Source organism: Paroedura picta, chromosome 7 (genome assembly GCF_049243985.1).
Source record: "Paroedura picta isolate Pp20150507F chromosome 7, Ppicta_v3.0, whole genome shotgun sequence".
Classification (NCBI taxonomy): domain Eukaryota; kingdom Metazoa; phylum Chordata; class Lepidosauria; order Squamata; family Gekkonidae; genus Paroedura; species Paroedura picta.
In genome coordinates, this window is record NC_135375.1 from 121,813,687 (window position 1) to 121,825,640 (window position 11,954).

The window sequence follows — 11,954 nt, forward strand, 5'->3', positions numbered from 1 at the left end:
TCTTCTCCCATTTTCTGTTGCCATGGGTGTAAAGCTCCAGGTTTTTTCCCTGCATTGACTATTCAAACATAGAGGCCAAGGCAAAGTCCGTTGGTCCCTCTAGTCCAGCTTCCCAGCTCACAGAGTAGCCAACCAGGTCCCCTGAATGTCCAACAACAGAGAGGGGCCGAGGCCTTCCTAAGGACATCAGAAGAGCCCTGCTGCATCAGACCAGGGAGGGTCCGTCTAGTCCGGTGTCCCATCTCACACAGTAGCCAACCAGGTCTTCCGGAGGGCCAACGACAATTCCTTTGGAAGGCCAACAACAAGGCATAGAAGCTGAGGGCTTCTCTCTCTCTCTCTCTCTCTCGCTCTCTTTTTGCTGGGTGTTCAAGGCAGCATTTATTGGGAGAGCCACTCAGTCCTTCTTGGCAGCTGCCTTCCTCATGGCTGCCAAAACATTGCTGAGTTCTTCACGCTTTCGCTTGGCCCGGATGTGAGTCCCAATCCGTTTCTTTATGAATTTCAGAGCTCGCTTATCTTGCAGACTATCAACAATTCCATTGCTCGTCTCTCATATGGTGCGAAGCCGCATACTTCTCGGATCATGTTCCGAACAAATTTGGTGTGTTTGGTCAAGTGCCCATGGCGTTGGCACTGGCGTGGCTTGACCACATTTTTGGTCACCTTGTGGCCCTTGTTGAGGCCAACAGCCATCGGGTAGTGGATTGCCATGGCTAGTGCAGCCCGTCGAAGGACGCCGTGCCGGAAGAGGAGCAAGCTGAGGGCTTCTCTTGATGTTACCTCGTGGCTCTGGGATTCAGAGAATTAGTGCCTCTGAACAGGGAGGCTCCTCTTGGCCACCATGGCGAGTAGCCACAGAGACAGGCCAATGCCCGTGAATCTGTCTAATCCACTTTCCGTTGTCTTGGCTCGTGGCCGTCCTGCGCATCCCTCGGCTGCCAGTTCCGCCTTCTAATCACTCATTAAGGAGAGAAGCATTTCCTTTTGTCGGTTCTGAATCTCTTGCAGCTTTTCTCGACCAAAGTTTCGTGAAGCCCTGGGGTTTCTTCACAGTCCTGGAAGGATTTCCTGAATGGGTGACAGTCAATTAATTCTTTATATATATATATATATATTTAATTTGTTTAACATTTATCAGGGGATATGACCATATATGGTTGTGTTGACCCCCCTCCCAAACTGGCCAAGGATGGGCCTTTAGGGAGTGAGGAGGGGAGGGACTTCAGTGGGGCATGTCCCAAGGTTTCCCACCCACGATCTGCGCAATCTGCCACTTCTGGGGTTCCTCGAAGACTAGAGCATGTTTCAGGGGTTTCTCAACAGTAAAGAAGTTGAGGAAGGCTGCTGTACTGCATGGGGCGAGATTTGAGTGGGGCACCACTTCTCCCCATCACTGAGACCGAGTTGGCCAAGGGTGGAAGATACGGAGCCAGGGGGCCTCCTCCTGCAAGAAAGCTGAAGATTTGGCTGATAATCAGGTGGATCAATTGTCTCTCCGGCCATGGTGCACAACCTTTCTGCCTTCGCCCCCTCAGGCTCCTGGGCACGTGGAGAGGTTCTCATGTCATGCCCCACCTGCCTCTCACCCCTCTCTGGCTGCACCACCAGGACGGAAGGTCCTTTGTCCCCCCTCCTGCTCTCTCTTCCGATGCAGCAGCTCCAGAATGGTGAGCAGAGCCCTTAAACCCAGCAAGGGACAGCCTTGCAGTGGAGGTGGGACGGGGCAAAGGTACGGCAGTGATTCAGAAGGGGGAAATGAATGCCTCTTAAGCTGTAGGGCACCCGTTTGATACCATGACGATGAATTAGACATAAAAGGCTGAGTGGAACTGATCACGGGGGACGTGCGGCACAATTAGAGTGGCAAAGAGGGTGCCTGCCTATTTTTAGGGCCGTATGGGAAGTGCCTGCTTTTCGCTTAAAAAAATAATTTTCCTGTTCTTCTCGCTGCTTTTTTGACTGTCAGAGTGCAGCGCTCTGCTCACTTTTTGGACAAGGAGGAGAATTCTAGGGAATTAGAAAGCCAATGTGAGAGCCAGTGTGGTGTGATGCAGGCCAAAATCAGGGGGGGGGACCCAGATTCGAATCCCCTTTCCTGCCATGGAAGCTTAGTGGGTGACTTGGGGGCAGTCACGTTCTCTCAGCTGACCCTACCTTAAAAGGCGGTTGTGGGGCTAAAAGGGAGGAGAGGAGAGTAAGCTACAAGGTTGTTTTTGTCAGTCTCCAATAAAAGGGCCCTGCATGGCTCTTCTGTTTCAAATCTTCTCTGGAGTGGCAGGGTTACTCGAAATGGAAGCCAACTCCAGACTGGAGATACACTTCTGGGGAGCAATGTGTGTGAGTGTGATTTCGGGTAATCAATCATCAGAAAGGCCAAAGCTGTGATCAATCATTAGAAAGGTCAAAGCTGAGAGTGCGCTAAGATTGGCCAGGGAAGCCCATTTTAACAAGAAAAGATTTTTCAGTTATGTGAGGAGCAAATGTAAAGGCCCACTGTTGGGTGCGGATGGACAAACTCTAACGGAAGATGCAGAGAAAGCAGAAAGGCTTAGTGCCTATTTTACATCTGTTTTTCCCACAGGTCAAAGGGTTTATGCAAATGAGAACAAGATGCAATTTAATATAGATAAGTGTAAAGTTCTGCATCTGGGTCAGAAAAATGAAAAGCATGCCTACTGGATGGGGGATACGCTTCTAGGTAACACTGTGTGTGAACGAGACCTTGGGGTACTCATGGATTGTAAGCTAAACATGAGCAGGCAGTGTGATGCAGCGGTAAAAAAGGCAAATGCCATTTTGGGCTGTATCAACAGGGGCATCACATCAAAATCACAAAATGTCATAGTCCCATTGTATACGGCACTGGTCAGACCACACCTGGAGTACTGTGTGCAGTTCTGGAGGCCTCACTTCAAGAAGGACGTCGATAAAATTGAAAGGGTACAGAGGAGAGCGACGAGGATGATCTGGGGCCAAGGGACCAAGCCCTATGAAGATAGGTTGAGGGACTTGGGAATGTTCAGCCTGGAGAAAAGGAGGTTGAGAGGGGACATGATAGCCCTCTTTAAGTATTTGAAAGGTTGTCACTTGGAGGAGGGCAGGATGTTGTTTCTGTTGGCTGCAGAGGAGAGGACGCACAGTAATGCCTTTAACCTACAAGTATAACCATATAGGCTAGATATCAGGAAAAAAATATTCACAGTCACAGTAGTTCAGCAGTGGAATGCCTAAGGAGGTGGGGAGCTCCCCCTCACTGGCCGTCTTCAAGCAGGGGCTGGACAGATCCTTCTCCTGGATGCTTTGGGCTGATCCTGCACTGAGCAGGGGGTGGGACTAGATGGCCTGTGTGGCCCCTTCCCACTCTAGGATTCAATGGATTCCTGGAGATCTATGGAGGGAAGCTGGAGAGGGTGGAATCTGGGGAGGGGAAGGGGTAGTCCACCCTCCAGACCATGAACAACAAACATGCAGGTGTCCCAGGTACTGGGGAAATCTAAGGTAGTCCTTATTGGGCAAGGTGGCATCTACAGGCAGCCAGCCTCGAAAGATGGGCATTGTGGAAGACACAGAACAATAGAAGACCCAGGCAGATAGACTCGCTGTTTCCCCCACCCCTCAAACCCAGATTTGGGTGTCAATTTCCCTTTCCCACAGTTGACCCGTTTGATTCCCAAAGGGGGCGGGGGGGGGGGTTAATAAATCAAATAGAATAAATAACTGAGATGGTGTGTTGGTGTTTGGGGGGAGGTTATTTCTGAACTCCTTAGCTGCTTACAACTGGGATCGGGGAGACTTGGGTTTGTATCTTCACTCTGGCTTGAAAATTCACAGGGTAACCTTGGGCCAATCAGTTTGCCCTTTTTGTGAGGCATGATGTGAGATCCATGCACATGAGGTAGGGAAGAAGAGATGGGCATTTTTATACCCCACTTTTCACTACTTGAAGCAGCTCCAAAGTGGCTTACAAGCTCTTTTCTCTTTTTCTCTCTACAACGGACATCCTGTGAGGTAAGTGGGGATGGGAGAGCTCTAAGAAATCTGCTCTGTGAGTACAGCCCTGAGAGAACCACGACTGGGCCAAGGTCACCCAGCTGGCTGCCTGTGGAGGAGAATCCAACCCGGCTCTCCAGATCAGGGGCCACTGCTCTTGACCACGACACCACGCTGGATCTGAGCAAAATGGAGGGATAAAATGTGATAATCTTATGCTTCCAGTCTGTCTGATAAGTTGCCTTGGCTAATTTTTACCAAAATGAATATTAATGTAATCAAATGCATTTTCATTCCTGTGTGCATTCATGTACAGTGCTGGGTTGACTGACAAGCCAAATATTCTCTGGAATAAAATTAAATGTCTTGCATTTCTGGTTCTCCTTTCCTGTGCAGCCTAATTTTCCTTCAAGTTTAAAGTCTATGTAGTCTATGGACATGTGAGGGGGGGGCACAGTTTGGCCACCCCTGCTGCAGGCTGATCCGCTGCTCCCCCTCTGCCTCTCCACTTGGACAGAGAACTTCTTTTCCAATGTATCTGAAGACGTCTGCTCACACAGAGAGGCTTAGGCCTTGAATAAAACCTTGTTGGTCTTAAAGGTGCCCCTGGATGGACTTTGTTTTGATCTGGGACACTCAGAGAGGCTCTCCTGTGATCTTAATCCCTTGGCAGGGACAGGTGTACGAATTCTGGGGGATCTCCAGGCCTCATCGGGTGGTTGGAAATTGGTATAAGCCGCGAGAGGCAAAAAAGCTGAATATCATTTCAAAGATCTTATTACCAAATAACTGAGCAGCAGCATTACAAACATTCAGCAGTGTGCAAAACTTCAAGAATCTCCGTTGCAGAGGTGTCACTGACCTTCCTAAGACAGATGAAATTTGATTGGGAACCGAAATAATTGTTCTCCTAGGTAAAGAGATGCAAATTAGTTGTGTAGTGAGTTGTTAAGCAGCTGTTTTTTAAAAATATGATTCCTCCACACACCCTAATCAGTTATCTCAAATTAAGTAACAAAATATGGGAGTTAATAAAATGTCGGCTTACAAATACACAGAGACGTGCCTATAATAAAGCATAACAAAATTTACCACTCTCTATGAGCTTATTGAAAAGAAAAATTCTTCTATGGATGCTCAGACCTTACTAAAGCCCCATGAAAGAATCATTTCTGAAAACAGCCGTTTAACAACTGACTCTTTATTTATCATACTTTATTTATCATACTTTATTTATCATACTCATGACTAGACATTTGTATCTCTTGAGCAGGAGAATAATGTTCACTATCAAATGTCTTATATTTCTGGAAAATCAGTGATGCCTCTTCCACTGAAATTCTTTCAGTTTTGTAAACCATTAAGCATTTGAAACACTGCTGCTCACTTATTTGGAAATAAGACCATCAGTAGAATATTTAAAATAATATTCAGCTATCTTATGGTTTATAACCCATGCAGTGTAACCCATTCATTTGGAGAGCCATTTTGGTGTCATGGTTAAGAGTGGCGGCCCTTAATCTGCCAAGCTGGGTTTGATTCTCCACTCCTTCACTTGAAGCCAGCTGGGTGACCTTGGGCCAGTCACACCCCCTGATATCACTGTTCTCACAGAGCAGCAACACTAGGGCTCTCTCAGCCCGACCTCCCTCACAGGGTGTCTGTTGTGGGGAGAGGAAGGGAACTGGATTGGGAGCTGCTTTTAGACTCCTTCGGGTAGAGAAGTACAGGGCGTAAAAACCAACTTTTCTTGTGTCTCCCCCCTGTGGGCTGGCATTTCTATGCATTACTACCTGGTCCCACTATCTGGCCCCAGCCAGCAGTCCCTCCACAGCATTTTGCATCAATGGCAGCTCCAGACACTCATCAAGGGTGGCCCCAAATACAGGACAATGCCGTAGAAAGCTTTATGATTCGATGTAGTATATAATTTGTGATGGTCCATGTGGGAACGAATGACATGTCCCTGAATACCATCGCTCCTATTAAAAAAGACTATCAAGATCTGGGGAGGAAGCTCAAGCAAATGGGGGCACAAGTGGTATTCTCTTCAATCTTGCCTGTCAAGGGAAGAGGAATGCGTCGGGAGAGGAGGATAATGGAGGTGAATCACCGGCTGCGTACTTGGTGCCAGCAGGAGAGATTTGGTTTCTGGGACCATGGGATAGGCTTTCTTGAGGAAGGCCTACTAGCACCTGATGGACTGCACTTATCGAAGCTGGGGAAGAATGTGTTTGGCAGGAACCTGGGGAGATTCATCAGGAGAGCTTTAAACTAAAGCCACTAGGGGAAGGAGACGATCAACATAGGGAGTGTATGGAAGGAAAACGATCGGAGGCAGCCCAACCGGCAAGGCCAGCTCATAGGGAACCAAAAGTAAAAGGATTCAGATGTCTTTATACTAACGCCCGAAGCATGGGCAATAAAAAGGAAGAGCTGGAACTTCTCATGCTGATGGAAAGATATTATCTAGTAGGCATCACAGAAACTTGGTGGAATGATTCTCATGACTGGAATGTAATGGTGGATGGATATGAACTGTTCAGAAAAAACAGAATAGATCGAAGAGGTAGAGGAGTGGCACTGTATGTGAGGAAAGGGCTTACCTGTCAGGAAATTCTAGTGAAGGAGAGCATATCTACAGTGGAAAGCATCTGGGTGAAAATAAGTGAGGGGAAAACAAACAGTGTGGTGGTTGGTGTCTGCTACCGACCGCCTGACCAACGAGAGGATGTGGATGCTGCACTTTGTGAGCAACTTGAGAAAATATCCAAGCGGCAGGACCTTGTCATCATGGGTGACTTCAATTTCCCAGATGTGTGCTGGGAAACAAACTCTGCAAAGCGTCCTCAGTCATGCAAGTTTCTGACCTGCCTGGCTGACAATTTCATTTATCAAATGGTAGATGAACCCACAAGAGGTTCAGCCATACTGGACTTAATACTGATCAACAGGCAAGAGTTGGTGGATGAGGTGAATGAGATGGGGACCCTAGGGGGAAGTGACCATGTCCTCATAGAATTCCTTCATAGCCAGTTTGGTGTAGTGGTTAGGAGTGCGGACTTCTAATCTGGCATGCCGGGTTCGATTCTGCGCTCCCCCACATGCATCCAGCTGGGTGACCTTGGGCTCGCCACAGCACTGATAAAACTGTTCTGACCGAGCAGTGATATCAGGGCTCTCTCAGCCTCACCCACCCCACAGGGTGTCTGTTGTGGGGAGAAGAATAGGAAGGCGACTGTAAGCCACTTTGAGCCTCCTTCGGGTAGGGAAAAGCGGCATATAAGAACCAACTCTTCTTCTTCTTCTTCTTCTTTTGAGATGGGGAGCCAAGGAAGCTTGTAGCCAGATGCGGATGTTGGATTTTCGTAGGGCAAACTTTAATAAACTCAGAGACATGATGAGTATCATACCATGGACGAGAATGCTGGAAGGGAAGGGAGCATGTGAAGGGTGGGCGCTACTCAAACAAGAGCTATTGCATGCTTAATCAATGACTATCCCAGAAAGACGAAAACACTGCAGGAGCTCTAAGAAGCCTATTTGGATTAACAGAGAACTTCAAGAGGAACTAAGAAAGAAAAGGAAAATGTTCAGGAAATGGAGGGAAGGACAGAGCTCTAAAGAAGAGTACCTACAGGTTACTAGGCACTGTAGATCAATCATCAGAAAGGCCAAAGCTGAGAGTGAGCTAAGATTGGCCAGGGAAGCCCATTGTAACAAGAAAAGATTTTTCAGTTATGTGAGGAGCAAAGGTAAAGTAAAGGAGGCAATAGGCCCACTGTTGGGTGCGGATGGACAAACTCTAACGGAAGATGCAGAGAAAGCAGAAAGGCTTAGTGCCTATTTTACATCTGTTTTTTCCCACAGGTCAAAGTGTTTAGGCACATCTAGAGATGGCCGTAGCCAAAGGATAGTGTCTGGGTGGCAGGTTAACATGGATAGAGAGGAGCAAGTGTCTTTTAATTTCTTTGCTGCAGTCCCCATCTGCAGTGATCTTGGAGCCCAGGAAAATAAAATCTGTCACTGCCTCAAATTCTTCCCCATCTATTTGCCAGGAATTGAGAGGGCCGGATGCCATGATCTTCGTTTTCTTGATGTTGAGTTTCAAGTCAACTTTTGCACTCTCCTCCTTCACCCGCATCAACAGGCTCTTTAGTTCCTCTTCGCTTTCTTCGCTTTCTGCCATTAGACTATGGATTATAGACTATTAAACCTTAATAAGGCTAGAGACGCCTGAGACATGATAGCCCTCTTTTAAGTATTTGAAAGGTTGTCATTTGGAGGAGGGCAGGATGCTGTTCCCGTTGGCTGCAGAGGAAAGGACATGCAGTAATGGGTTTAAACTACAAGTACAACGATATAGGCTAGATATCAGGAAAAAAAATTCACAGTCAGAGTAGTTCAGCAGTGGAATAGGCTGCCTAAGGAGGTGGTGAGCTCCCCCTCACTGGCAGTCTTCAAGCAAAGGTTGGATATACACTTTTCTTGGATGCTTTAGGATGCTTAGGGCTGATCCTGTGTTGAGCAGGGGGTTGGACTAGATGGCCTGTATGGCCCCTTCCAACTCTATGATTCTATGATTCTATGATTCTATAATGACATTTGCTCACCATTCATTCAGAATGACCATAGGTGGACTACCGGAAAATAAAACTGCACAGAAATGAGTTGTTTTTACATTGTGCAATAAAAGCACAGAAGATTAAATTTCCCGACAGAAAAAAAAAATTGCTCCCAATCAAGTGTACTCTCACAGACCCCCAGGACGTTCCTTGGGGGGGGGGGAATGGGGCGTCCAGTAACCAACAGGAATGCACATCTGCTCTTTGTGCCCCAAGCAAAGAATCCCAAGGATGCCAGCAGCAAAAGACCCCTGGATAATCATAAAAAGTCATAGAATCATGGGCACTCAATGAAATCGAGCAGAAGCCTTAGAAGAGATAAAAGAAAGTCCTTCTTCACCCAAAGAGTCATTAGAAGAAGAATAAGAGTTGGTTCTTATATGCCACTTTTCTCAACCCAAAGGAGTCTCAAAGACCGTTTATGCACTGGGACCATTTATGCACTGCCCCAGCTCCTGTGCAGAAGCACAAATCAGGGGCGGACGATGTGCACCAGGCCAAATGCTCCCCCATGTGGATGCAGGAAGAGGTGGGACAACTGGCCACGACTAAAACCTCAGCTTGCAGCCTGGCATGAAACCTCCAGTGCATAAACGGTCAAAGCGGCTTCCAATCACCTTCCTTTCCTCTCCCCACAACAAGCAACTGTGAGGTGGGTGAGGCTGAGAGAGCCCTGAGATTACTGAAGAGGAAGAGTCGGTTCTTCTATGCCACTTTCCTCTTCCCAATGGAGTCTCAGAGCAGCTTACAAATTGCCTTCACTTTCCTCTCCCCACAACAGACACCCTGTGAGGGAGGTGAGGCTGAGAGAGCCCTGAGATTACTGAAGAAGAAGAAGAATTGATTCTTACATGCCGCTGTTCTCTACCCAAAGGAGTCTTAAAGCGGCTTTCAGTCACCTTCCCTTTCCTCTTCCCACAACAAACACCCTGTGAGGGAGGTGAGGCTGAGAGAGCCCTGAGATTACTGAAGTAGAAGAAGAAGAATTGATTCTTACATGCCGCTGTTCTCTACCCAAAGGAGTCTCAAAGCGGCTTTCAGTCACCTTCCCTTTCCTCTTCCCACAACAAACACCCTGTGAGGGAGGTGAGGCTGAGAGAGCCCTGAGATTACTGCTTGATCAGAAGAGCTCTATCAGTACTGTGATTTGCATCACCCAGCTGGTAGCATGTGGAAGAGGAGCGGGAATCAAACCCAGCTCATCAGATTAGGAGTCACTGCCCCTAACCATTAGAGCAGACTCTTGGAATTCACAGCCAAAAGAAATGGTGGTGGCTACAGGCATAGACAGCTTGAGCGGGGATTGGGTAAACATATGGGACAGAGCTCCATCAGGGGCTATTAGCCACAAGGTCTAGATGTAACACTCTGTTGGGGGAAGTCTTGCTCTATGCTCTTGGTGTTTCAGGAGCAGCAGTGGGAGGTCTTCTGGCCTGGGGGTGGAGCTCTTGAGGCACCAGTTTTGAGCCACTGTGAGACATAGAGCGTTGGGCTGGATGGACTACTGGCATGATCAACATGGCTTCTCTTATGTTCTCATGTACGGCAGAGGTCCATCAGTGACTATCAGCCAGAAAGTCTAGAGGGGACACTCTCTCTGGGGCAGTGATGGTTCTCGGGGGGCCATGGTGGGAAGACTTGTGTAGGGTACCTGAGATTTGGCCACAGTGAGACAAAGAGAGTTGGATTTGATGAGCCACTGGCCTAATCCAGCATGGCTTCTCTCATTTCTCATGGGGAGCAGGGATTTAACAGTGAGCATTTGCCCAAAGGTATATATTTCTGGGGCAGGGATACTCTGTCTTCTTGATGCTTGGGGGGCCACAATGAGATGGCTTCTGGGGTTCTGAACCCTACTGGTGGACCTCCTGAGGGCACCTGGGTTTTGGCCACTGTGCGAAACAGAGTGCTGGACTGGATGGGCCCCTGGCCTGTCCCAACATGGCTTCTCTCATGTTCTTATGTCTTTCTCTACTTATCTTTTTAGACTGTATACAGAGCAGGATTAGAAGCAAAGGAAAGACAACTCTTCTGGAAAGTAAAGAGAGAACTGATTCTTCTTTGTGGCTTTGATAACACGGACAGCTCCACCAATTGTCCTACCCTTCATCTCTTACCCTCCCTGAGTTTTGGATGTGAAGGGACTTTGGAATCTTGGGAGCATTGAGATGTGCAATGGGGGCGGGGGAGGCCACCCCCCCCAGTGATTCTCGGCATTATCCCCCACTGAATTCCCGCCCCTCCCTAAACCCCCAAACCTCCAGGCATTTCCCTGCCCAGAGCGGCAGGCCTAGAGATCCCACAGCTAGGCTTCTGCTTCACAGTGGCTGACAAGCCTGGATGAGGAGGGGAAGGGATGATTCTCTGACAAAAACGATTCGTTGCCAAAGAAGCCTCCCTTCCCCCCCCTCCCTCTGCCACAACCTCCACCTTTCAGACAGATCCTTAATACTGTAATTGAAGCTTGTCATGCTCCTGACTTAACAGGCAATAATAAAAGCTGGAGAATTGCTTTATGCAATTCTAATTTCAGGCACAGATATATTTTTGTCCTACTCCCAGCGATCCCGTTAAAATGTGATGCCTTTCCCCTACCTTCGCTTTGCAGGTTCTGTGTTCTCAGAGATCTCTCTGGGTGCCGCTCGGAAGCGAGAGAGACAGCTGCCTTCAGCGGAACCGCCGGGATATTTTAAAGCAAACTCCTTGGAAAATACACTCCCCACCCCTCACTTTTGGCTGGGTGAAAACAGATCTGCCAGCAACATTCGGATAATAAATTCCGGAGGACTTTTGACAGAATTGTACAGGAGAGGAAGGGGGGATTTATTGTGCTGGGTAAACGTTTATAACCGAAGCTTTAGCCAGGGATGTAAAATCTTAGGCATCGTTGGTTGACCTCGGATTCAGTCAGGGGGCTTCAAGGGAGTTATTTCTGTGCCATGGGGAAGAACCACTGAGCCAGTCCGATCCCACCACCCCAAATCCAGGGTGGCCAGTCCTTCACGGTGGGACCCAAAGAGCTGAGGGCCCTGATGGAGGCCATCACAGTTCCACAGGGCCTGCAAAACAGAGCTCTTCCACCAGGGCCCATTCTGCACATATAGCATAATGCACTTCCAATATGCTTTGGCAGCTGGATTTTCCTGTGCAGAACAGGAAAATCTACTTCTAAAGTGCATTGAAAGTGCATTATCTATTGTGAGCAGAATAGGCCCAGGTCTTTGGTTGAGGTTGAGGCTCATGGCCTCCCCTAGGCTGAGTCAGGTCATTGGGCTACACCCTCACCCTGAGGCCTGGGGGGTGGGGCATCTGGCTGGATGGGGAGCAAGGTTTTTT

At 48.1% G+C, this 11,954-nt stretch overlaps 1 pseudogene; it reads right to left on the minus strand.

Moving 5' to 3' along the window:
- Nucleotides 1-368: 368 nt before the first annotated feature.
- LOC143841903 (large ribosomal subunit protein eL36 pseudogene) lies at nucleotides 369-763 on the minus strand (annotated as a pseudogene).
- Nucleotides 764-11,954: the final 11,191 nt, after the last annotated feature.